The 25,000-nt window shown below is 46.9% G+C and overlaps 1 pseudogene; it reads left to right on the top strand.

The window, feature by feature from the left end:
* The window catches only part of LOC135542931 (receptor tyrosine-protein kinase erbB-4-like), a 255,714-nt pseudogene that overhangs the window by 211,903 nt on the left and 18,811 nt on the right, over positions 1–25,000 (top strand).

Raw genomic sequence — 25,000 nt, 5'->3', positions numbered from 1 at the left:
CCCAGGGGTGTGTGTGTGTGTAATACCCAGGGGTGTGTGTGTGTGTGTGTGTGATACCCAGGGGTGTGTGTGTGTGTGATACCCAGGGGTGTGTGTGTGTGTGTGTGATACCCAGGGGTGTGTGTGTCTGCTGACACCACATAATAATAGAGCATCTCTTCATCTCAGAGAAGGGATGGGGTACATTGATAAGCCCAGGATTTGTCTAATTATACTGTAGGATCAACCGGCCTAATGGATGCATGAGGCAGGGATTTCCACTGGCACAGCCAAGGATTCAGAGGTGGGATTGAATCGGTCACCTCTTCTCCAAAGTCCATTTCAAGAGAATATACCAGCTGGAGTGCAGGTGTATGTGTGCATGAAGATGAATGTAAAGCTATGGGAAATATAGTAAATTCAAGACGCTGCGGTTTCAGATTTTGTCGATGGCACCAGAAGAGCCTCGGGGGTCATTAAGGCTTCATTAACACGTGATTATGTTTCCCTGGATGTGGTGGGAATGGTGGGGCTTCATGTTGTTGAGTTGAACCAACTGTTGGTGTGTTTCCCTGGATGTGGTGGGAATGGTGGGGCTTCATGTTGTTGAATTGAACCAACTGTTGGTGTGTTTCCCTGGATGTGGTGGGAATGGTGAGGCTTCATGTTGTTGAGTTGAACCAACTGTTGGTGTGTTTCCCTGGATGTGGTGGGAATGGTGGGGCTTCATGTTGTTGAGTTGAACCAACTGTTGGAGTGTTTCCCTGTAGTGTAGAAGAGACCTGTGATAGTATTATTTCTGAGTACTACTGAATACTAAATACTGGAGTCAAACCTCTTCCTCTCTTCCCACTAGAGAATGATGATGAGATGATAACAGTGGATCAATTAGTAGCACCTAGAGCCGGGGGAGAACTGAGATGCTTGCCCTTAGCAGACATAATGATGGGCTTACAGACAGCCCAGCTGGCTCCACGCACAACAGGTGAGAGGGACGACAGGGTAGATGAAGACATCGTGAACAATGAAGATGGAAATGAAACCTGAGGAAGACTGTCATTATTTTCCATGTTGGATTTGTTAGAGATGTTAAGTAACGGGTGACAGACATGGTGGTGACACACACACAAACACACACACACACACACACACACACACACACACACACACACACACACACACACACACACACACACACACACACACACACACACACACACACACACACACACGTATACACACACACACACACACACACGTACACACACACACACACACACACACACACACACACACACACACACACACACACACACACACACACAGACACACACACAGACACACACACACACAGACACACACACAGACACACACACACACACACACACACACAGACACACACACAGACACAGACACACACACAGACACACAGACACACACACAGACACACACACACACACACACACACACGCACGACACACACACACACACACACACACACACACACACACACACACACACACAGGCACACAGACACACACACAGGCACACAGACACACACACACACACACACACACACACACACACACACACAGGCACACACACACACACAGACACACAGACACACACACACACATACACAGACACAGACACACACACAGTTACAGATTCATGTGCAATGGTAGGTCAAAATTATGTTATTTTCAAGTTGTTAACTGGTGTTGTAGAGACATCAGCATACACACACCAATCAGCATACAGCCTACCTGACCAATCAGTATACAACCTACCTGACCAATCAGTATACAACCTACATGACCAATCAGCATACAGCCTACCTGACCAATCAGTATACAACCTACCTGACCAATCAGCATACAGCCTACCTGACCAATCAGTATACAGTCACCTGACCAATCGGCATACAGCCTACCTGACCAATCAGTATACAACCTACCTGACAATCAGTATACAATCTACCTGACCAATCAGTATACAACCTACCCAATCAGCATACAGCCTAACCAATCAGTATACAACCTACTGAACAATCACAGCTGACCAATCAGTATACAACCTACCTGACCAATCAGAGTACAACCTACCTGAACAATCAGTATACAGCTTAGCTGACCAATCGGTATACAACCTACCTGACCAATCAGTATACAACAATCCAATCAGTATACAACCTACCTGAACAATCAGTATACAGCTGACCAATCATACAACCTACCTGACCAATCAGTATACAACATACCTGACCAATCAGTATACAACCTACCTGAACAATCAGTATACAGCTTAGCTGACCAATCGGTATACAACCTACCTGACCAATCAGTATACAACATACCTGACCAATCAGTATACAACCTACCTGAACAATCAGTATACAGCTAGCTGACAATCATACAACCTACCTGACCAATCAGTATACAACATACCTGACCAATCAGTATACAACCTACCTGAACAATCAGTATACAGCTTAGCTGACCAATCGGTATACAACCTACCTGACCAATCAGTATACAACATACCTGACCAATCAGTATACAACCTACCTGAACAATCAGTATACAGCTTAGCTGACCAATCGGTATACAACCTACCTGACCAATCAGTATACAACATACCTGACCAATCAGATACAACCTAAACAATCAGTATACAGCTAGCTGACCAATCAGTATACAACCTACCTGACCAATCAGTATACAGCTTACCTGACCAATCAGTATACAACCTACCTGACCAATCAGTATACAGCTTACCTGACCAATCAGTATACAACCTACCTGACCAATCAGTATACAGCTTACCTGACCAATCAGTATACAACCTACCTGACCAATCAGAGTATAACCTACCTGACCAATCAGAGTAGAACCTACCTGACTTCACGTCACAAAAGACTGAATAACATCATTGCAACCAGTTTTGCCCTCCCACGTATTATTTTGTGATGACAGAGGAGCAATAAATATGTTCTCACAAAATATCTCCCACCTTACAGCACATATACCTTCTCAGAACACCCACTGTTTTCACACCAGGATTCACATTACAGCACATATACCTTCTCAGAACACCCACTGTTTTCACACCAGGATTCATTTAGTGGAAATCAGACATCACCCTTCTGTCTCTCCCCTAATCTCTCCCCAAAACGCTGGTGAATTATTGACATTTGCTCATGTAAATTCTGCAAAGGTAATGTTTTATTGCTTTGGTGCGGTGACATTTGTGAGGATCCACCCCGGGGGGGTTCTGAGTCTAATCTACCTTGGGATGTGTTGTCGCTGGGGTCTAAACCAGGAAACTATCGTTACATACACCAGCCGTGGCAGTCAAATGTCAGACTGATGAAGAGCCTGGTCTCCTAGTCGATCGTTCACACACACACACACACACGCACATGCACACACACACACACACGCACATGCACACACACACACACACACACACACACACACACACACACACACACACACACACGCACAAGCACGCACACACACACACACACACACACACACGTACACACACACACACACACACACACACACGTACACACACACGTACACGTACACACACACACACACACACACACACACACACACACACACACACACACACTCTTCTGCTAGGAGATGTCACACAGTGAGAAAAGACACCTTTGAGGGAGATGGATGAAGACACTTCCACTAACTGTAGTTACAGAGTGACTGAGTGGAGAGGAAATGGGCCCTTCACTAGGTCGTTGCGTTGACACTGAGATGGACGATATTTCCCTGTAGATGTTGAATGTATCTGTTCAGAGGACAGTCAAGTGCAGAAATGAGTCGCCGTTTGGGGATTGGAAATTCATGTACTTAGAAGGATTGCTGTTGGTTAACGGAATGATCACAACATTGTCAAGAATCTGCATGAGGCTTGAATAACTCAGAGGTCCAGATGCCTTAACATTTGAAAGCACTGTCTCCACCACACCACCCAGCTGCATAGTGGCTGACAACAACAAGTATATCTTGCCAGCTGCTTGGCTTTTTCAGGAACACACACACACACACACACACACACACACACACACACACACACACACACCTACACACACACACATACACACACACACACATACACACACACGTACACACACACACACACACACACACACACACACACACACACACACATACAAACACGCGGTCACTTGCTCATGGATGCCGATGGGACTTCAAGCTCTGGCCACACTTCCCCTGACCATATACCCCGAACACACACTTCTTAACAAACACACACACACACACACACACACACACACACACACACACACACACACACACACACACACACACACACGCACGCACACACACACACACACACACACACACACACACACGTACACACACACACACACACACACACACACACACACACACACACACAACACACACACACACACACACACACACACACACACACTGCTGGTTCACACAGTGAGAAAGACACCTTTGAGGGAGATGGATGAAGACACTTCCACTAACTGTAGTTACAGAGTGACTGAGTGGAGAGGAAATGGGCCCTTCACTAGGTCGCTTGCGTTGACACTGAGATGGAGACTGCCATTGTTTTCTATCTGTTCAGAGGACAGTCAAGTGCAGAAATGAGTCCCTGGGGATTGGAAATTCATGTACTTAGAAGGATTGCTGTTGGTTAACGGAATGATCACAACATTGTCAAGAATCTGCATGAGGCTTGAATAACTCAGAGGTCCAGATGCCTTAACATTTGAAAGCACTGTCTCCACCACACCACCCAACCTAGTGGCTGACAACAACAAGTATATCTTGCCAGCTGCTTGGCTTTTTCAGGAACACACACACACACACACAGCACCTTACCTCACACACACACATACCACACACAGTAGTACACACACCTCAGTAGTACACACACACACACACACATACACACACACACTTACACACAGTAGTACAAACACCTTCACTTGCTCATGGATGCCGATGGGACTTCAAGCTCTGGCCACACTTCCTGACCATATACCCCCGAACACACACTTCAGTAAACACACACCACACAGTACACACACACACCTCAGTAGTACACCACACACACACACACACACCACACACACACACACACACACACCACACACACACAGTAGTACACACACACACACACACACACTACATGACAAACGAGGTGCTGGTTACCTTACCTGAGCAGGCCCATTGTGGCCTTATCCTCAGTAGTAGCACCTTACCGCCCCCACGAGACTGCCATTGCACCTGTTCACCACACGTGTGCACCTGCCTTATCTGTCCCTGTGGAAACAGCCTTTCTGTCCACTTGCATGCACCTTCCCTCAAGCTTTGTTACTCAGTTTTAATTTCTCTTAGAACCTGTGGCTGAAGGAGTAGCAACTTACCTCAGGAGTAGCACCTTACCTCAGTAGTAGCACCTTACCTCAGTAGTAGCACCTTACCTCAGTAGTAGCACCTTACCTCAGTAGTAGCACCTTACCTCAGTAGTAGCACCTTACCTCAGTAGTAGCACCTTACCTCAGTAGTAGCACCTTACCTCAGTAGTAGCACCTTACCTCAGTAGTAGCACCTACCTCAGTAGTAGCACCTTACCTCAGTAGTAGCACCTACCTCAGGAGTAGCACCTTACCTCAGTAGTAGCACCTTACCTCAGTTGTAGCACCTTACCTCAGTAGTAGCACCTTACCTCAGTAGTAGCACCTTACCTCAGTATGACAAGGTCTGATTTTTAGCCCACTTGTGATCTACCTATTACATTTAGTCTCCTTTTAGCCCACTTGTGATCTACCTATTCCATTTAGTCAAACAATTTAATGAACCAGTGTACTTGGTTAAAAATGCATGGACCACATGACATTTAATCACCGGGAGGCGGTTATGTTATGTTATGTTACGCCACAATCCTTCATATTTGATCCCACACTTCCTCCTGCATTTTGTTGTTTCACAGCATCCCTCCCTCCCTCCCTCTATCCCTCCCTCCCTCCCTCTATCCCTCCCTCCCTCTATCCTTCTCTTGTTCCCGCTGTTTCTCTCTACTCCTCCCAGCTGTTGTACAGACCTCCTCTTGTTTCCTGATGTAGTTTTTTAACATTCATTAGCCCCTCTAACTGTGTGTGTGTGTGTGTGTGTGTGTGTGTGTGTGTGTGTGTGTGTGTGTGTGTGTGTGTGTGTGTGTGTGTGTGTGTGTGTGTGTGTGTGTGTGTGTGTGTGTGTGTGTGTGTGTGTGTGTGTGTGTGTGTGTGTGTGTGTGTGTGTGTGTGTGTGTGTGTGGTGGGTGTGTGTGGTGTGTGTGTGTGTGTGGGTGGGCCTGCTATTTATTAGTCAGCCTGCTCTGTATTCTGTTATCATTAAGCAGGGCTGGGGAGGTATTCTGTTATCATTTAGCAGGGCTGGGGAGGTATTCTGTTATCATTTAACAGGGCTGGGGAGGTATTCTGTTATCATTTAACAGGGCTGGGTAGGTATTCTGTTATCAGGGCTGGGAAGGTATTCTGTTATCATTTAGCAGGGCTGAGGTATTCTGTTATCATTTAGCAGTTATCGCTGGGGAGGTATTCTGTTATCATTTAGCAGGGCTGGGGAGGTATTCTGTTATCATTTAACAGGGCTGGGTAGGTATTCTGTTATCATTTAGCAGGGCTGGGGAGGTATTCTGTTATCATTTAGCAGGGCTGGGGAGGTATTCTGTTATCATTTAGCAGGGCTGGGGAGGTATTCTGTTATCATTAAGCAGGGCTGGGGAGGTATTCTGTTATCATTTAGCAGGGCTGGGGAGGTATTCTGTTATCATTTAACAGGGCTGGGGAGGTATTCTGTTATCATTTAACAGGGCTGGGGAGGTATTCTGTTATTCTGTTATCATTTAACAGGGCTGGGAAGGTTTGCTGTTATCGTCTAGCAGGGCTGGGGAGGTATTCTGTTATCATCTAGCAGGGCTGGGGTATTCTGCTATCGTCTAGCAGGCCTTCTGTTATCATCTAGCAGGGCTGGGGAGGTATTCTGCTCTCGTCTAGCAGGCCTGGGAAGCGTTCTGCTATCGTCTAGCAGTCCTGGGGAGGTATTCTGTTATCATCTAGCAGGGCTGGGGAGGTGTTCTGCTATCGTCTAGCAGGCCTGGGTAGCGTTCTGCTATCGTCTAGCAGTCCTGGGGAGGTATTCTGCTATCGTCTAGCAGGCCTGGGAGGCGTTCTGCTATCGTCTAACAGGCCTGGGAAGCGTTCTGCTATCGTCTAGCAGGCCTGGGAAGCGTTCTGCTATCGTCTAGCAGTCCTGGGGAGGTATTCTGCTATCGTCTAGCAGGCCTGGGAAGCGTTCTCCAATCATTTAGCATTCTTCTGTCCACCCCTGAGAACCTTTAACCTTTTTCAATGCAGCGTACCACGCAGGCCACAACAGAGCGGAGCAACATGCAGGCTTGTACACACACACAAACACTGAGCAAAACATGCAGGATTGTAGGGTACATGTTGCCGCCTTTTGAGCAAAAGCTTGTTGGCCAGTGTATACATTCAAGGGCTGTTGCACACACATTTTCTACCCATACTCTACTTAAACCCACACTATAACCTTAGATGTCAACTCTCAGCACACTCTCTAACACACTCTCGGCTTTAACGCACACTCTGCTCTCTCTCTCTCTCTCTCTCTCTCTCTCTCTCTCTCTCTCTCTCTCTCACACACACACACACACACACACACACACACACACACACACACACACACACACACACACACACACACACACACACACACACACACACACTCTTCTTTACTCTGTCAACATCATCTTTCTCTGGTATGTGTGTGTGTGTGTGTGTGTGTGTGTGTGTGTGTGTGTGTGTGTGTGTGTGTGTGTGTGTGTGTGTGTGTGTGTGTGTGTGTGTGTGTGTGTGTGTGTGTGTGTGTGTGTGTGTGTGTGTGTGTGTGTGTGGTGTGTGATAGGAGGCATGAGTTTTTAGTCACCGATGTCACAACCTGCTTGCTGTAATACCTTATCTGTACCTTGTCTGTTCTTATTTTTGTTTTGTCAACTTTTCGGCATGTTCTCTGTGAAGTAGGCTATGGGAGTTATGTAACTTATTGCTGGCGCGCTAGCTGACGGACATCTGGATTATATCTATTTTGGATTTCTCTAACTCTCCATTGGCCTAGCAAAGCGCTTGCCTCCTCCTCACTAACTCCGCCTGTGTTCTTTTTAAAGTTTTACCATCAGATGGGCCCCAGCCCCGTCTTTTAATCTGTGATTATGTTTTAGCTGTGTTGTGTTTGTTGCGTTCTAGCTGGTCTCCAGTAGACGGGCTCTAGCTTGCGAACCATAACCAAGGTGGTTGGCTAGGCTGGCTGGGCTAATAGCTACTTGGCTAAATAGCTAATGTTAGCTGGCTGGCTAGCTTGCTGGCTAAGATAAATGCATATAGCTAATGTTCTTTGATAACTGGTTAGATGGCGTTATGTATTTCCAAAACGTTGCTTTACTTTAATGTAGTGTAAGCTAGGTGTTGGTAGCAGCTGGCTGACTCATTCAGTGCTAATGTAATGTTAGCAGGCTGGTAGGGTACTCACTTTAGCAGGCGTGTAGGGCTAACGTTAGCAGGCTAGTTGGCTAGCAACCTTGCAAGTTGATTTGTAAACAATACATTCATATTTGTTTGTAAGTTGGCTGAAAATGAAATTGAAACCGATTTGGTTTATACATTTTAAGTTATTTATGTTGGAATTTACAGTACAGGGATTCTTTGGAATTCTGATCCGTTTTATGTAATAACTCGAAAAATAAGTGCGGTGTAACTTTCCGTTGGGACTTTTGATGATGATTCTAATGCCAATTCACATGTTACATGTGGTTACGTTTATGATACATACCCTTTAAGAACCCTACCCTTTAAGATTCCTACTGTTTAAGGACCCTACCCTTTAAGATTCCTACTGTTTAAGAACCCTACCCTTTAAATGAATTAAAAACGTGCACACTGCTGGTTGATTAAACGTACATACCAGCCATTCTGCCTTCACCAGAGATTCATATTCACAATATGAATAGAAAATGGACAAATACTGATTCATCAGGATTCAAACTGCGATCAAGTATTGTGTTCTTGTTGCCCCTTTTAACTTCTTTAGTTAAAGTTTCACATACTGTCTGAACAGAAGCAGGCGTGTTTACCTGGTTCGTTGTTAAATACTGCCTGAACAGAAGCAGGCTTGTTTACCTGGTTCCTGTCTGAACAGAAGCAGGCTTGTTTACCTGGTTCGTTGTTAAATACTGTCTGAACAGAAGCAGGCTTGTTTACCTGGTTCAGAAGCAGGTTAAATACTTGTTTACTTGTTTACCTGGTTCGTTGTTAAATACTGTCTGAACAGAAGCAGGCTTGTTTACCTGGTTCGTTGTTAAATACTGTCTGAACAGAAACAGGCTTGTTTACCTGGTTCGTTGTTAAATACTGTCTGAACAGAAGCAGGCTTGTTTACCTGGTTTGTTGTTAAATACTGTCTGAACAGAAGCAGGCTTGTTTACCTGGTTCGTTGTTAAATACTGTCTGAACAGAAGCAGGCTGAAAATACTGTCTGAACAGAAGCAGGCTTGTTTACCTGGTTCGTTGTTAAATACTGTCTGAACAGAAGCAGGCTTGTTTACCTGGTTCGTTGTTAAATACTGTCTGAACAGAAGCAGGCTTGTTTACCTGGTTTGTTGTTAAATACTGTCTGAACAGAAACAGGCTTGTTTACCTGGTTCGTTGTTAAATTGTTTACCTGTTCTGAACAGAAGCAGGCTTGTTTACCTGGTTCGTTGTTAAATACTGTCTGAACAGAAACAGGCTTGTTTACCTGGTTTGTTGTTAAATACTGTCTGAACAGAAACATACTGTCTGTCCGTCTGTCTGTCTGTCTGTGTGTCTTGCTACAGTGTGTGGGGAGAACACAGTGTAACGCAGTTCATCACTGTGAGCCACAGAGTCAGCCTGCCAGACACTCACTAGAACACTGATGGTGACAGTCCCAGCCAAGAGGTGGCCAAGAGTATCTTCTAGACAGATAACCTTGCAAAATTACAATTAGAATTCTTTATTACTTGGCATATTCACAAGTTCCTGGGTACTGAAAAAGTTAAGTGAGTCACTATTGTTCCCTGTATGCAGTAGAATGAGAAGGAAGGAGGAGGAAGAGGAACCAGAAGAGGAGGAGGAGGGTGAGGAGGAGGAGGAGGAGGAGGAGAGTGAGGAGGAGGAGGATGATAAAGATTAGGAAGATGTGGAGGAGGAGGAGGAGAGGGGAAGGAGGAAGAAGAGAGTAAAGAGAGAGAGAGGATAGGGAAGGGACAAGGAGGAGGAGAAGAAACAGAGGGAGGAGAGGATGGATTGATGGGGCTATTTGTGCATCTATGCCATTACCTTCAACATTATTTACAATGGCACATCTTAGCATCACAAGTTATGACACCTAAACAACTACCATTACCTTCAACATTATATACAATGACACATCTCAGCATCACAAGTAGTGACACCTAAACAACTATCAAGGCAACACTTCCAACACTCACAACATGACAGCAACGACATCAGTTCGATGTGGTCATAGTGTTTATGGCCCCAACCAACTACATAAGTGACAATATTTAGGTCCTCATTTCATTGTACACTGCTGCGCTCCACAATGTGCCCTTCATTGCGTTGTCACTATTCCCTATGTAGTGCACTATTTCTAACCAAGGTCGGTAGGACCGCCTCCTAGGGCTCTGTTGAAATGTAGTGCACTGCTTCTAACCAGGGTAGGTAGGACTGCCTCATAGGGCTCTGTTGAAATGTAGTGCACTACTTCTAACCAGGGTAGGTAGGACTGCCTCATAGGGCTCTATAGAAATGTAGTGCACTACTTCTAACCAGGGTAGGTAGGACTGCCTCATAGGGCTCTGTTGAAATGTAGTGCACTACTTCTAACCAGGGTAGGTAGGACTGCCTCATAGGGCTCTGTTGAAATGTAGTGCACTACTTCTAACCAGGGTAGGTAGGACTGCCTCATAGGGCTCTGTTGAAATGTAGTGCACTACTTCTAACCAGGGTAGGTAGGACTGCCTCATAGGGCTCTATAGAAATGTAGTGCACTACTTCTAACCAGGGTAGGTAGGACTGCCTCATAGGGCTCTATAGAAATGTAGTGCACTACTTCTAACCAGGGTAGGTAGGACTGCCTCATAGGGCTCTATTGAAATGTAGTGCACTACTTCTAACCAGGGTAGGTAGGACTGCCTCATAGGGCTCTATAGAAATGTAGTGCACTACTTCTAACCAGGGTAGGTAGGACTGCCTCATAGGGCTCTGTTGAAATGTAGTGCACTACTTCTAACCAGGGTAGGTAGGACTGCCTCATAGGGCTCTGTTGAAATGTAGTGCACTACTTAGTAAAAAGAGTACCATTTGGGTTGCAACCTAGGACTGTAGGACAGTATTAATGTGCTATATTCTCTGTGGATTCCTAATGCGTCCTAAAGCAGACAGAGAGGATAAATATTATGGAGGACGGCCCGGAGCCTGTCCGTTCTTCAAGGCTTTATTGTAATCAGCATCTCTATTGATCGGCCCCCAGGTCTGGGCCCCAGAAGTGATCTATTTTAAATACACTTCCACCCCACCACCTCCCACTCCCCCAATGCCGGAGTGCTGTCATTGCCCATTGTAATTCTATTGGCAGGACTCCATGGTAAGTAGGTAAGGAATGGAGCGTGGGGCAGTGTGATATTTATGGTATGTTTAGAGCTCTCTCTCGCTTTCTCTCTCTTTCTCTCTCTTTCTCTCTCTTTCTCTCTGTTTCTCTCTTCTCTCTCTGTCTCTCTCTGTCTCTTTCTCTCTCTCTCAATCTCTCTGTCTCTCTCTCTCTGTCTGTCCGTCTCTCTCTCTCTCTCTCTCTCCCCTCCCTCTCACTCGCTCTCTCTTGTTCTCTCTCTCTTTCTCTCTCTCTTTCTCTCTCTCTCTTTCTCTCTCTTTCTCTCTCTCTCTCAATTCAATTCAATTCAATTCAATTTGGTTTATTGGCACGACGTAAAAATGTACATATTACATATGAAAATAATAAGAACAAAATTGTCAACGGGACAACAGTAACAACAATAACCAAGGGTCAAAATAACCATACATTGAACTATCACAATAAGCATACAGTAGAGTACATGTGCAGGTTGATTGGTCTACTGTCCCTCTCCCTCTCTCTCTATGTCTCTATCTCTCTCTCTCTCTTCTCTCTTCCTTTCTTTCTTTCTCTCTTTTTTCTTTCTCTCTCTCTCTCCCTCTCTCTCTCTCCCTCTCTCTCTCTCTCTCCCTCTCTCTCCCTCTCTCTCTCTCTCTCTTTCTCTCTCTCTCTCTCCCTCTCTCTCTCTCCCTCTCTCTCTCTCCCTCTCTCTCTCTCTCTCCCTCCCTCTCTCTCTCTCTCTCTCTCTCTCTCTCTCTCTCTCTCTCTCTCTCCCTCTCTCTCTCTCTCTCTCTCTCTCTCTCTCTCTCTCTAGCTTTCTCTCTCTCAATTCAATTCAGTTCAAGGTGCTTTATTGACATGGGAAACATATGTTAACATTGCCAAAGCAAATGAAGTAGACAATAAACAAACGTGAAATAAACAAAAATTAACAGCAAAATTACACTCACAGAATAAAGACATTTCAAATGCCAAAATTATATATATTATTGTGGATCTGTGTAATCAAGGTAAATAAACTCATAAAATAAAATAAACGTCCTCTCGCTGTCAACTGCGTTTATTTTCAGCAAACTTAACGTGTAAATATTTGTATGAACACAACAAGATTCAACAACTGAGACATGAACTGAACAAGTTCCACAGACATGTGACTAACAGAAATCCAATAATGTGTCCCTGAACAAAGGGGGGTCAAAATCAAAAGTAACAGTCAGTATCTGGTGTGGCCACCACAGTGCATCTCCTCCTCATGGACTGCACCAGATTTGCCAGTTCTTGCTGTGAGATGTTGCCCCACTCTTCCACCGTGGCACCTGCAAGTTCCCAGACATTTCTGAGGGGAATGGCCCTAGCCCTCACCCTCCGATCCAACAGATCCCAGAAGTGCTCAATGGGATTGAGATCCGGGCTCTTCGCTGGCCATGGCAGAACGCTGACAGTCTTGTCTTGCAGGCAATCACGCACAGAGCGAGCAGTATGGCTGGTGTCATTGTCATGCTGGAGGGTCATGTCAGGATGAGCCTGCAGGAAGGGTACCACATGAGGGAGGAGTATGTCTTCCCTGTAACGCACAGAGTTGAGATTGTCTGCAATGACAACAAGCTCAGTCCGATGATGCTGTGACACACCGCCCCAGACCATGACGAACCCTCCACCTCCACCCGGTCCCGCTCCAGAGTACAGGCCTCGGTGTAACCCTCATTCCTTTGATGATAAACTCAAATCTGGCCATCACCCATGGTGAGAAAAAAACCGCGACTCATCATTTAAGACCACTTTTTGCCAGTCCTGTCTGGTCCAGCGACGGTGGGTTTGTGCCCATAGGTGACGTTGTTGCCGGTGATGTCTGGTGAGGACCTGAATACAACAGACCTACAAGCCCTCAGTCCAGCCTCTCTCAGCCTGTGCGGACAGTCTGAGCACTGATGGAGGGGTTGTGCGTTCCTGGTGTAACTCGGGCAGTTGTTGTTGCCATCCTGTAATTGTCCCACAGGTGTGATGTTCGGATGTACCAATCCTGTGCAGGTGTTGTTACACGTGGTCTGCCACTGCGCTGTCTTAGGCGTCTCACAGTACAGACATGGCAATGTATTGCTCTGGCCACATCCGCAGTCCTCATGCCTCATGCCTCCTTGTTCACACAGATGAGCAGGGACCCTGGGCATCTTTCTTTAGGTGTTTTTCAGAGTCAGTTGAAGGGCTTCTTTAGTGTCCTAAGTTTTCATAACTGTGACCTTAATTGCCTACCATCTGTAAGCTGTTAGTGTCTTAACGACCGTTCCACAGGTGCATGTTCATTAATTGTTTATGGTTTATTGAACACGCATGGGAAATTGTGTTTAAATCCTTTACTGTAACGGTCGTCATATGAAGAAGGTGTTGACCGAAGCGCAGCGTGGTAAGTGTTCATGTTATTTTTATTTCAACTGAACACAAAACAAAATAACAAAGCGAATGAACGAAAACGAAACAGTCCTGTCAGGTGCAGAAACACAAAACAGAAAACAACTACCCACAACCCATAGTGGGAAAACAGGCTGCCTAAATATGGTTCTCAATCAGAGACAAAGATTGCCAGCTGCCTCTGATTGTGAACCATACCAGGCCAAACACATAGAAATAGAAAACATAGAACACAAAACATAGAATGCCCACACCAAATCACGCCCTGACCAAACTAAAATAGAGACATTAAAAAGGAACAAAGGTCAGGACGTGACATTTACAATGAAGATCTGTGAAGTTAGTTGGATTTTTACGAATTATCTTTGAAAGACAGGGTCCTGAAAAAGGGACGTTTATTCCGTTGCCGAATTTATGTCTCTAATATGGTCATACATTTGGCAGGATGTTAGAAAGTGCAGCTCAGTTTCCACCTTATTTTGTGGGCAGTGTGCACATAGCCTGTCTTCTCTTGAGAGCCAAGTCTGCCTATGGCAGCCTTTTTCAATAGCAAGGCTCTGCTCACTGAGTCTGTACATAGCCAAAGCTTTCCTTAAGTTTGGGTCAGTCACAGTGGTCAGGTATTCTGCCACTGTGTACTTGCTGTTTAAGGCCAAATAGCATTCTAGTTTGCTCTGTTTTTATGTGAATTCTTTCCAATGTGTCAAGTAATGACCTTTTTGTTTTCTCATGATTTGGTTGGGTCTAATTGTATTGCTGTCCTGGGGCTCTGTGGGGTCTGATTGTGAACAGGGGTTATGTGGGGTGTGTTTGTGTTTGTGAACAGAACACCAGGACCAGCTTGCTTAGGGGACTCTTCTCCAGGTTCATCTCTCTGTAGGTGACGGCTTTGTTATGGAAGGTTTGGGAATCGCTGCCTTTGAGGTGGATGTAGAATTGAATCGCTCTTTTTGATATTTTGGTAATCAGAGGGTATCAGCCTAATTCTGCTCTGCATGCAATGTTTGTTTTTTTACATTGTGAACAGAGGATATTTTTGCAGAATTCTGCATGCAGTCTCAATTTGGTGTTTGTCCCATTTTATGAATTCTTGGTTGGTGAGCGGATGTTTATGTATAGTTTTTTGTGTGCTCTCGGGCAACGGTGTCTAGATAGAATTTGTATTTGTGGTCCTGGCGACTGGACCTTTTTTGGACACCATTATTTTGGTCTTACTGAGATTTACTGTCAGGGCCCAGGCCGGGCAGAATCGTACAGAAGATCTAGGTGCTGCTGTAGGCCCTTGGTTGGTGACAGAAGCGCCAGATCATCCGCAAACAGTAGACATTCAACTTTAGATTCTAGTAGGATGAAGCCGGGTGCTGCGGAAGAGGGTTGGGCTTAAGCTGCATCCCTGTCTCACCCCATGTCCCTGTGGAAAGAAATGTGTGTTTTGTTTTTTTTGCAAATTTAACCGTAGACTTGTTTTGTGTACATGGATTTTATAATGTCGTGTGTTTTTCCCCCAACACCACTTTCCATCAATTTGTCTCTGTCTCTCTCTCTCTCTCTCTCTCTCTCTCTCTCTCTCTAACTCCACCAGCCGTCTACACTATGCATTTAACCTCACATTCGTCTAGCAAACACCTCCACCGCCACCATGACACCGTGCTTTCCAACACAATTTACCTGACTCAGCTCTGTCAAAGCTGATTCTAGCTGAAATATACCCCCAATATTTTCATGTTTCTGTATAACACGGACCCAAACCGGCTGAGCGTGTGCCATCGTGCATACATTTATTTTGTCCCCCCACACATTATAATTGAATAACATTTATTTGGCAACACTCGCGCACGCAACACTTGCAGTGTAGTCAGGGTATTAGTGTTTCTAAGTGAGCAATGATTCTGTCTGTTTCTCTCTCTGTCTGTTTCTCAACTGTCTAGCGGTAGAGGAGAGGGAGGGAGGCAGACACCCCCCTCTCTATCTCTGTCTGTTTCTCCACTGTCTAGTGGTAGAGGAGAGGGAGGGAGACAGACACCCCCCTTCTCTGTCTCTGTCTGTTTCTCAACTGTCTAGCGGTAGAGGAGAGGGAGGGAGGCAGACACCCCCTCTCTCTCTGTCTGTTTCTCCACTGTCTAGTGGTAGAGGAGAGGGAGGGTCTAGTGGTAGGCAGACACCCCCCTATCTCTCTCTCTGTCTGTTTCTCCACTGTCTAGTGGTAGAGGAGAGGGAGGGAGACAGACACCCCCTCCTCACCGGGGCTCTTATTGATCACACCACAAAGTGCCATTCACTTGTTTATCATCCAGAATAATGCACTTCAATTGGCCCTCCTCCCTGTCTGCCTCTGTGTGTGTTTTGGCTTGCTTTGTGTGTGTGTGTGTTTGTGTGTGCATGTGTGTGTGTGCACGTGCCTGCCTGCCTGCCTGTGTGCGTGCTTGCTTATCTGCGTCCGTGTGTGTGTATTGTGTGTTTGCAACCACACGCATCGATGTTCCCATCCAGTCCATTGAGCAACAAATGAAGGCGGAGAACAGAGTCCCCACAGTCTTACCACAGGCCTCTATGATTTCCTCCACTTCACAGCTTCGCTCATTGGGCTTTGTCATCAACATTAATGTGTTGGCAGGACATCAATTTTCTCCAATGACTAACCATCTTGATAATAGGCCCAATTGCAGATGTGTATACACATTGAGGGGAGCTTGAAATTCCGATGCATTCTGTCGAACCGTGACAAGCTCAGCTGTAAACACTACAGCCAGGTCACCTGTCATACAGGTCAGACTTCCATGTCCATCCATGTGTGAGGACGTTGGGAGATGACCTAGAAACCAGACACTCGGGGGGCAACAGTGACCGCTGTTACCTTCAAGTAGGTTTGGGTTTTACGAGGGTGTAATCATCTGCCAAAGGTAATCATCTGGTGCCAAAGGTTACAAATTTCAATCCAATTTTGATAGTTTTGTTTTAAACCTATCCCAGACATTAGCCCTTACCTTAACGATTTGGAGTTAATGTCTAATCTTAACGATTTGGAGTTAATGTCTTACCTTAACCATTCAGAGTTAATGCCTTACCTTAACCATTCAGAGTTAATGCCTTACCTTAACCATTCAGAGTTAATGTCTAACCTTAACCATTCAGAGTTAATGCCTGACCTTAACCATTTGGAGTTAATGCCTTACCTTAACCATTCAGAGTTAATGTCTAACCTTAACCATTCAGAGTTAATGCCTGAACTTAATCTTAAACACTTTGAAATTGGACTTTTGGAACAACCTAGAAATTTGACGTTTGAGAAACATGTATGAACGTCTTAACGTGAGACTGTGAGAGCAGGTAGAAACATATATGGCGCTGTAGTGGGAGTGTGTCAAAGATACGCAAACACACACAAACAATTCAGGGTGTGACACACACACACACACACACACACACACACACACACACACACACAAACACACAATCCCACTTTAAGCCTGTCCTCTACATACACACAGGTCAAGTCTGAATACCTGTACCTACGTTCTAAATCAGATAGGGGACGGGCTGTACCAACTTGAGTCTGAATACCTGTACCTACGTTCTAAATCAGATAGGGAACGGGCTGTACCAACATGAGTCTGAATACCTGTACCTGTACCTACGTTCTAAATCAGATAGGGGACGGGCTGTACCAACATGAGTCTGAATACCTGTACCTACATTCTAAATCAGATAGGGACGGACCTGAATACCTGCCTAAATCAACATGAGTCTGAATACCTGTACCTACGTTCTAAATCAGATAGGGGACGGGCTGTACCAACATGAGTCTGAATACCTGTACCTACGTTCTAAATCAGATAGACCCCTCTTACCCAAAATGGATAGAACAGAGAACGCCGGGACCCGCTCGATGTCTAGAGGAGGCGGAGGAACATCACGCACTTCAGCCTCCTGGAGCGGGCCAGCCACCATCAGCCTGAGGAGAGACACATGGAACGAGGGGTTAATACAGTAATTAGTGGGCAGTTGTAACCTATAACATACCTCGTTCACTCTCCTCAGGACTTTAAACGGCCCCACAAACCGCGGACCCAGCTTCCGGCAGAGCAGGCGGAGGGGCAGGTTTCGGGTCGAGAGCCAGACCCTGTCCTCTGGTGGGAACACTGGGGCCTCACTGCGGCGACGGTCTGCGCCAATTATCTGGCGCCTTATGGCGTGCTGAAGGTGGACGTGGGCTGCCTCCCAGGTTTCCTCAGCGCGCCGAAAACAATTGTCCACCGCAGGAGCCTCGGTCTGGCTCTGATGCCAAGGAGCCAGAACCGGCTGATACCCTATGACACATTGAAAAGGGGTAAGGTTAGAGGAGGAGTGATGTAGTGAGTTCTGAGCCGTCTCTGCCCAGGGCACGAACTTCGCCCACTCCCCCGGCCGATCCTGGCAATAAGACCGCAGAAACCTACCCACATCCTGGTTAACTCTCTCCACCTGCCCATTACTCTCGGGGTTGAAAACCTGAGGTAAGACTAACCGAGATCCCCAGACGCTCCATGAACGCCCTCCAGACCCTTGATGTGAACTGGGGACCCCGATCAGACACTATATCCTCAGGCACCCCATAGTGCCGGAAAACGTGTGTAAACAGGGCCTCTGCAGTTTGTAAGGCCGTAGGGAGACCGGGCAAAGGGAGGAGACGACAGGACTTCGAGGATCCACAATGACCAGGATCATGGTGTAACCCTGTGAAGGTGGAAGATCAGTCAAAAAATCCACCGACAGGTGCGACCATGGCCGTTGAGGAACGGGTAGAGGTTGTAGCTTACCTCTGGGCAGGTGTCGAGGAGCCTTGCACTGGGCGCACACCGAGCAGGAGGAAACATAAATCCTCACATCCCTAGCTAAAGTGGGCCACCAGTACCTCCCATCAAGACAACGCACCGTCCGACCTATCCCAGGATGACCAGAGGAGGGTGACGTGTGAGCCCAATAGATCAATCGGTCGCGGACAGCAGACGGAACGTACAGACGACCAGCTGGACACTCAGGGGCCGAGGGCTCTGCACGTGACGCCCACTCAATGTCCGCGTCCAGCTCCCACACTACAGGCGCCACCAGACACGAAGCTGGGAGTATGGGAGTGGGATCCATGGATCGCTCCTCTGTGTCATACAGCCGGGACAATGCGTCTGCCTTAACGTTCTGGGAGCCTGGTCTGTAAGAAAGAGTAAACACAAAACGAGTGAAAAACATGGCCCACCTTGCCTGGCGAGGATTCAATCTCTTTGCCTGCCAGATGTACTCCAGATTGCGGTGGTCAGTCCAGATGAGAAAAGGGTGTTTATACCCCTCAAGCCAATGCCTCCACACCTTCAAGGCTTCTACAACAGCCAACAGCTCACGGTCCCCCACATCATAGTTTCTCTCTGCCGGGCTGAGCTTCTTCTAAAAGAAAGCACAGGGCGAAGCTTCAGTGGCGTACCCGAACGCTGAGAGAGCACTGCTCCTATCCCAGCTTCGGATGCGTCCACCTCCACTATGAATGGCAAAGAGGGATCCGGAGGAGCCAACACAGGCACCGAGGTAAACAGAGTCTTCAGGTGCCCAAAAGCCCTGTTCGCCTCAGCCGACCACTGCAAGCGCACCGGGTCCCCCTTTAGCAGTGAGGTAATGGGAGCAGCCACCTGATCAAAACCCCGGATAAACCTCCGGTAGTAATTGGCAAACCCTAAAAACCACTGCACCTCCTTTACCGTGCTCTCCATCTCCACTCCTGAAGTGGAAATCCGATGCCCTAGGAAGGAGATGGATTGTTGGAAGAACAAGCATTTCTCAGCCTTGACATATAGATCATGCTCCAACAGGCGACCAAGCACCCTGCGCACCAGGGACACATGCTCGGCGCGTGTAGCGGAGTATATCAGAATATCATCGATATACACCACTACACCCTGCCCGTGCAGGTCCCTGAAGATCTCATCTACAAATGATTGGAAAACTGATGGAGCATTCATCAACCCATATGGCATGACAAGGTACTCATAATGACCTGAGGTGGTGCTAAATGCCGTCTTCCACTCATCACCCTTCCGAATACGCACCAGATTGTACGCACTCCTGAGATCCAATTTTGTGAAAAAGTGTGCCCCGTGCATTAACTCAATAACCGTATTGATCAGAGGTAGCGGGTAACTATATTTCACTGTGATTTTATTAAGACCTCGATAATCAATGCACGGGCGTAAACAGCCATCCTTTTTTTCACAAAAAAGAAACTCGAAGAGACGGGTGAAATGGATGGCTGAATGAACCCCTGATGCAGGGATTCAGAGACATATGTCTCCGCTTGCGACAGGGGATACACGTGACTCTTGGGATATGCAGTGTCTACCAGGAGATCTATCGCACAATCCCCCCCTCGATGGGGTGGTAATTGAGTCGCCTTCTTTTTACAGAAGGCGAGAGCCAAATCGGAATATTCGGGGAGAATGCGCACAGTGGAGACCTGGTCTGGACTTTCCACCGTAGTAGCACCAACGGAAACCCTAAACACCTACCTGAGCATTCTTGCGACCACCCCGTGAGAGCCCTCTGTGGCCAAGAAACAGTGGGGTTATGACAAACTAACCAGGGTAGGCCTAGCACCACAGAATACGCAGGAGAATCAATAAGGAAAAGACTCATCTTCTCCTTGTGACCCTGCTGCGTTATCATACACAAAGGTGACTATCTAAGGTTACCTCCCTGATAAACCCTGACCCTAATGGTCGACTATCTAAGGCATGAATAGGGAAAGGCATATCAACAGAAACAATAGGGATCCCTAAACCATGAGCTAAACTTTTATTAATGAAATTCCCAGCCACACCTGAAACTTTTTACATGTCCACCAGCTGGTCCAGCTATTCCCAAGGACAACCCGAGCAGTGGTCTCTGAATGAATGGTGTCTCTCAGGCCAGCTCCCGACGGACGTCCTAGCGCGTCCAGACTACAACGGTAATGGTCGATCAGGGCCCTGTCCAAAGCAAACTCCTGTGCACTCCTCAAACTCTCCTGCCTCCTCAGATGATAGAGGAGCTCACCCGCTGCTTTGCCTTCAGGTGGATGGTCGAATACTATCCGGAATTGGTGGGTGAACTCCTCAAAATGGTCCAACGCCGCATCCTCCTTTCTACACACAGCGCTGGCCCATTCCAGGGCTTTCCCGGTGAGGCATGAGACGAAGGCGTAACTCTTCTCACGGTCAGATGGTACTGGGGAGACCGTGGCCAGATACAAGTTCAGCTTAAGGAGGAAACCCTGGCAGCCGGCAGTATCTCCGTTGTATCCCGCGGGTAGGGATAAATGGATCTTCGGTTCCGGAGGGGAAAAAGCGTTCAAGGGAGATTCCGGTTGTGGTGGTGGTGGCGCTGGAGAAACTACCTGTCTCTCCCAGCGATCCATATTCTGGACAATGCGATCCATTACCGTGCTCAAACAGTCAATCGCCTCCGCTTGTTCCCGGACTCATTCCTCCACCTCCATGGGCGTAGTGTCCTCTCCTGCTGACTTCATATTTTTATGGTCAGAGATTCTGTCAGCGTCGTGTGGCAGGGAGTCAGGCGCAGGAGAGTCAAAATGGAGTGTAAATGGAGTCTTTTAATAAATGTCAACAGAACATGCTCCATAACACTGAAAGGTACAGACATAAACACACATGGGTACGAGGACCCGTCGCGCACCAATACAACAAAATAACAACAGTGACAATAAAATAATCTCTGACAAAGACATGAGGGGAAACAGAGGGTTAAATACACAACAGGTAATGAATGGAATTGAAAACAGGTGTGTGGGAAGACAAGACAAAACCAATGGAAAATTAAAAATTGATCAATGATGGCTAGAAGACCGGTGACGTCGAACGCCGAGCACCGCCCGAACAAGGAGAGGCAACGACTTCGGCAGAAGTCGTGACAGTAAGAGTATACATTCTTACTAAGTAGTACATTCTAAATAGCAGGTAGTATGATTATTACACAGTATGGAGTAGATTCTAAATAGTAGGTAATATGATTATTACATGGTATGCAGTACATTCTATATAGTAGGTCATATGATTATTACACAGTATGGAGTAGATTCTAAATAGTAGGTAATATGATTATTACACAGTATGGAGTAGATTCTAAATAGTAGGTAATATGATTATTACACGGTATGCAGTACATTCTAAATAGTAGGTAATATGATTATTACATGATATGCAGTACATTCTAAATAGTAGGTAATATGATTATTATCAAGGTATGCTGGAAGTACATTCTAAATAGTAGGTAATATGATTATTACACAGTATGCACTGGGTGGTTCTAAACTGGAAGGTAATGGACTGGAAGGTGTTTCTGATAGTAGGTAATATGATTATTACGGTGTGTATGGACTTCTAAGGTGGTATATCAGTATTACATGGTACTGGGTACATTCTGTATAGTAGGTAATATGATTATTACACAGTATGCAGTACATTCTAAATAGTAGGTGATATCATTATTACTGGTATTCAGTACTTCTGTATAGTAGGTGTATGACAAGGTGGTGGACTAAGGTGTGTATGACTGGACACTTCTATATGGTAGGTGTATCATTATCAAGGTGTATGGACTGGAAGACTGGGTGGTGTGTGGACTGGAAGGTGTGTGGACTGGGCGGTGTATGGACTGGGCGGTGTGTGGATGGGAGGTGTGTGGACTGGGCGGTATGTGGACTGGGCGAGGTGTGTGGACTGGGCGGTGTGTGGACTGGGCATGTGTGGACTGGGCAGTGTGTGGACTGGGAGGTGTGTGGACTGGGCAGTGTGTGGACTGGGAGGTGTGTGGACTGGGAGTGTGTGGACTGGGTGTGTGTGGACTGGGAGGTGTGTGGACTGGGCGGTGTGTGGACTGGGAGGTGTGTGGACTGGGCTGTGTGTGGACTGGGCGGTGTGACTGGGCAGTGTGTGGACTGGAGGTGTGTGGACTGGGCAGTGTGTGGACTGGGCGGTGTGTGGATGGGAGGTGTGTGGACTGGGCGGTGTGTGGACTGGGCAGTGTGTGGACTGGGCAGTGTGTGGACTGGGCAGTGTGTGGACTGGGAGTGTGTGGACTGGGCAGTGTGTGGACTGGGCAGTGTGTGGATGGGAGGTGTGTGGACTGGGCAGTGGACTGGGCGGTGTGACTGGGCGGTGGGAGGGCGGTGTGTGGACTGGGAGGTGTGTGTGTGTGAAGGCGAGGTTCATACACCTCCTGTCCCAACACCTCCTGTCCTGGTCTGTCAGGGTCACTCTCCCTAACACACATCCTGTCCCAGTCTGTCAGGGTCACTCTCCCTAACACACATCCTGTCCCAGTCTGTCAGGGAGAACAGGGCATCCTGGGTCTGTCAGGGTCACTCTCCCTAACAGGGTCAGGGAGAACAGGGCAGGGCAGGGAGAACAGGGCAGGACAGGGCCGGGAGACCAGGGTAGGGAGAACAGGGCAGGACAGGGCCAGGAGACCAGGGTCGGGAGAACAGCGCAGGGCAGGGAGAAGAGAGAATGATGGTGGTGATGGTGGTGGTGTTGATGTTGATGATGATAATGATTGACAATAATGATTGTGATGAAGATGATGAAGATGATGATGATGATTGTGATGAATGATGATGATGATGATGATGATTGTGATGGAAATGGCAATACACAATCAGAAAATTTGTGTTTTCTCTCTCCCTCCCTCTCTCGCTGTCGATCTCTCTATTTCTATTGTCTCTCCCTCTCTCGCTCTCTCCCTCCCTCTCTCGCTGTCGATCTCTCTCTCTCTCTCTCTACTCTGTCCTATCTCTATCTCTCTGTCCCCCTATCTCTATTTGTCTCTCCCTCTCTCTCTCTGTCTCTCTATCTCCGCTCTGTCTCTCTATCTCTCTCCCCTCTCCCTTCCTCCTCTCTCTCTCCCTCTCTCTCTCTCTCTCTTCCTCCTCTCTCTCTCCTCGCCCCACTCTCTCTCCTCTCACTCTCTCTCTCCCTCTTCTCTCTCTCCCCTCTCTCTCCCTCCCTCTCTTTCTCTCTCTCCCTCTCTCTCTCCCTCTCTCTCTCTCCCTCTCTCTCTCTCTCTCTCTACCACCATCCCAGGGTATGATGTATCTGGAGGAGAGAAGGCTGGTCCACAGAGATCTGGCAGCCCGTAATGTTCTGGTCAAGTCCCCCAACCACATCAAGATCACTGACTTTGGCTTGGCCAGACTGCTGGACGTCGACGAGAAAGAGTATAACGCTGACGGGGGCAAAGTGCGTGTGCTTGTGTGTGTGTGTGTGTGTGTGCGCATGTGTGTGCGTGCGCATGTGTGTGTGTGCGTGTGTTTGTGTTTGCGTGTGTGTGTGTGTGTGTGTGTGCGAGTGCGTGTGTGCGTGTGTGTGTGTGTGTGTGTGTGTGTGTGTGTGTGTGTGTGTGTGTGTGTGTGTGTGTGTGTGTGTGCGTGTGTGTGTGTGTGTGTGTGTGTGTGTGCGAGTGTGTGAGTGTGTGTGCGTGCGTGTGTGCGTGTGTGCGTGTGTGTGTGTGTGATGTTATACAGAATCACATCTAAATGTTTAATGTAAACCATTGATTAATATATACACTACCGTTTAAAAGTTTGGGGTCATTTAGAAATGTCCTTGCTTTTGAAAGACATCAAATTGATCAGATATACAGTGTAGACATTGTTAATGTTGTAAATGACTATTGTAGCTGGAAATGGCAGGTTTTTTTATGGAATGTCTACATAGGCGTACAGAGGCACATTATCAGCAACCATTTTTATTTTAAAACATTTGCAAAAATGTCTGAAAACCTGTTTTCACTTCGTCATGATGGGGTATTGTGATGTCATGATGGGGTATTGTGATGTCATGATGGGG

The sequence above is a fragment of the Oncorhynchus masou genome, chromosome 7, assembly GCF_036934945.1.
Source record: "Oncorhynchus masou masou isolate Uvic2021 chromosome 7, UVic_Omas_1.1, whole genome shotgun sequence".
NCBI classification, from domain to species: Eukaryota; Metazoa; Chordata; class Actinopteri; order Salmoniformes; family Salmonidae; genus Oncorhynchus; species Oncorhynchus masou.
This window is presented reverse-complemented; position numbering and strand designations above follow the sequence as displayed.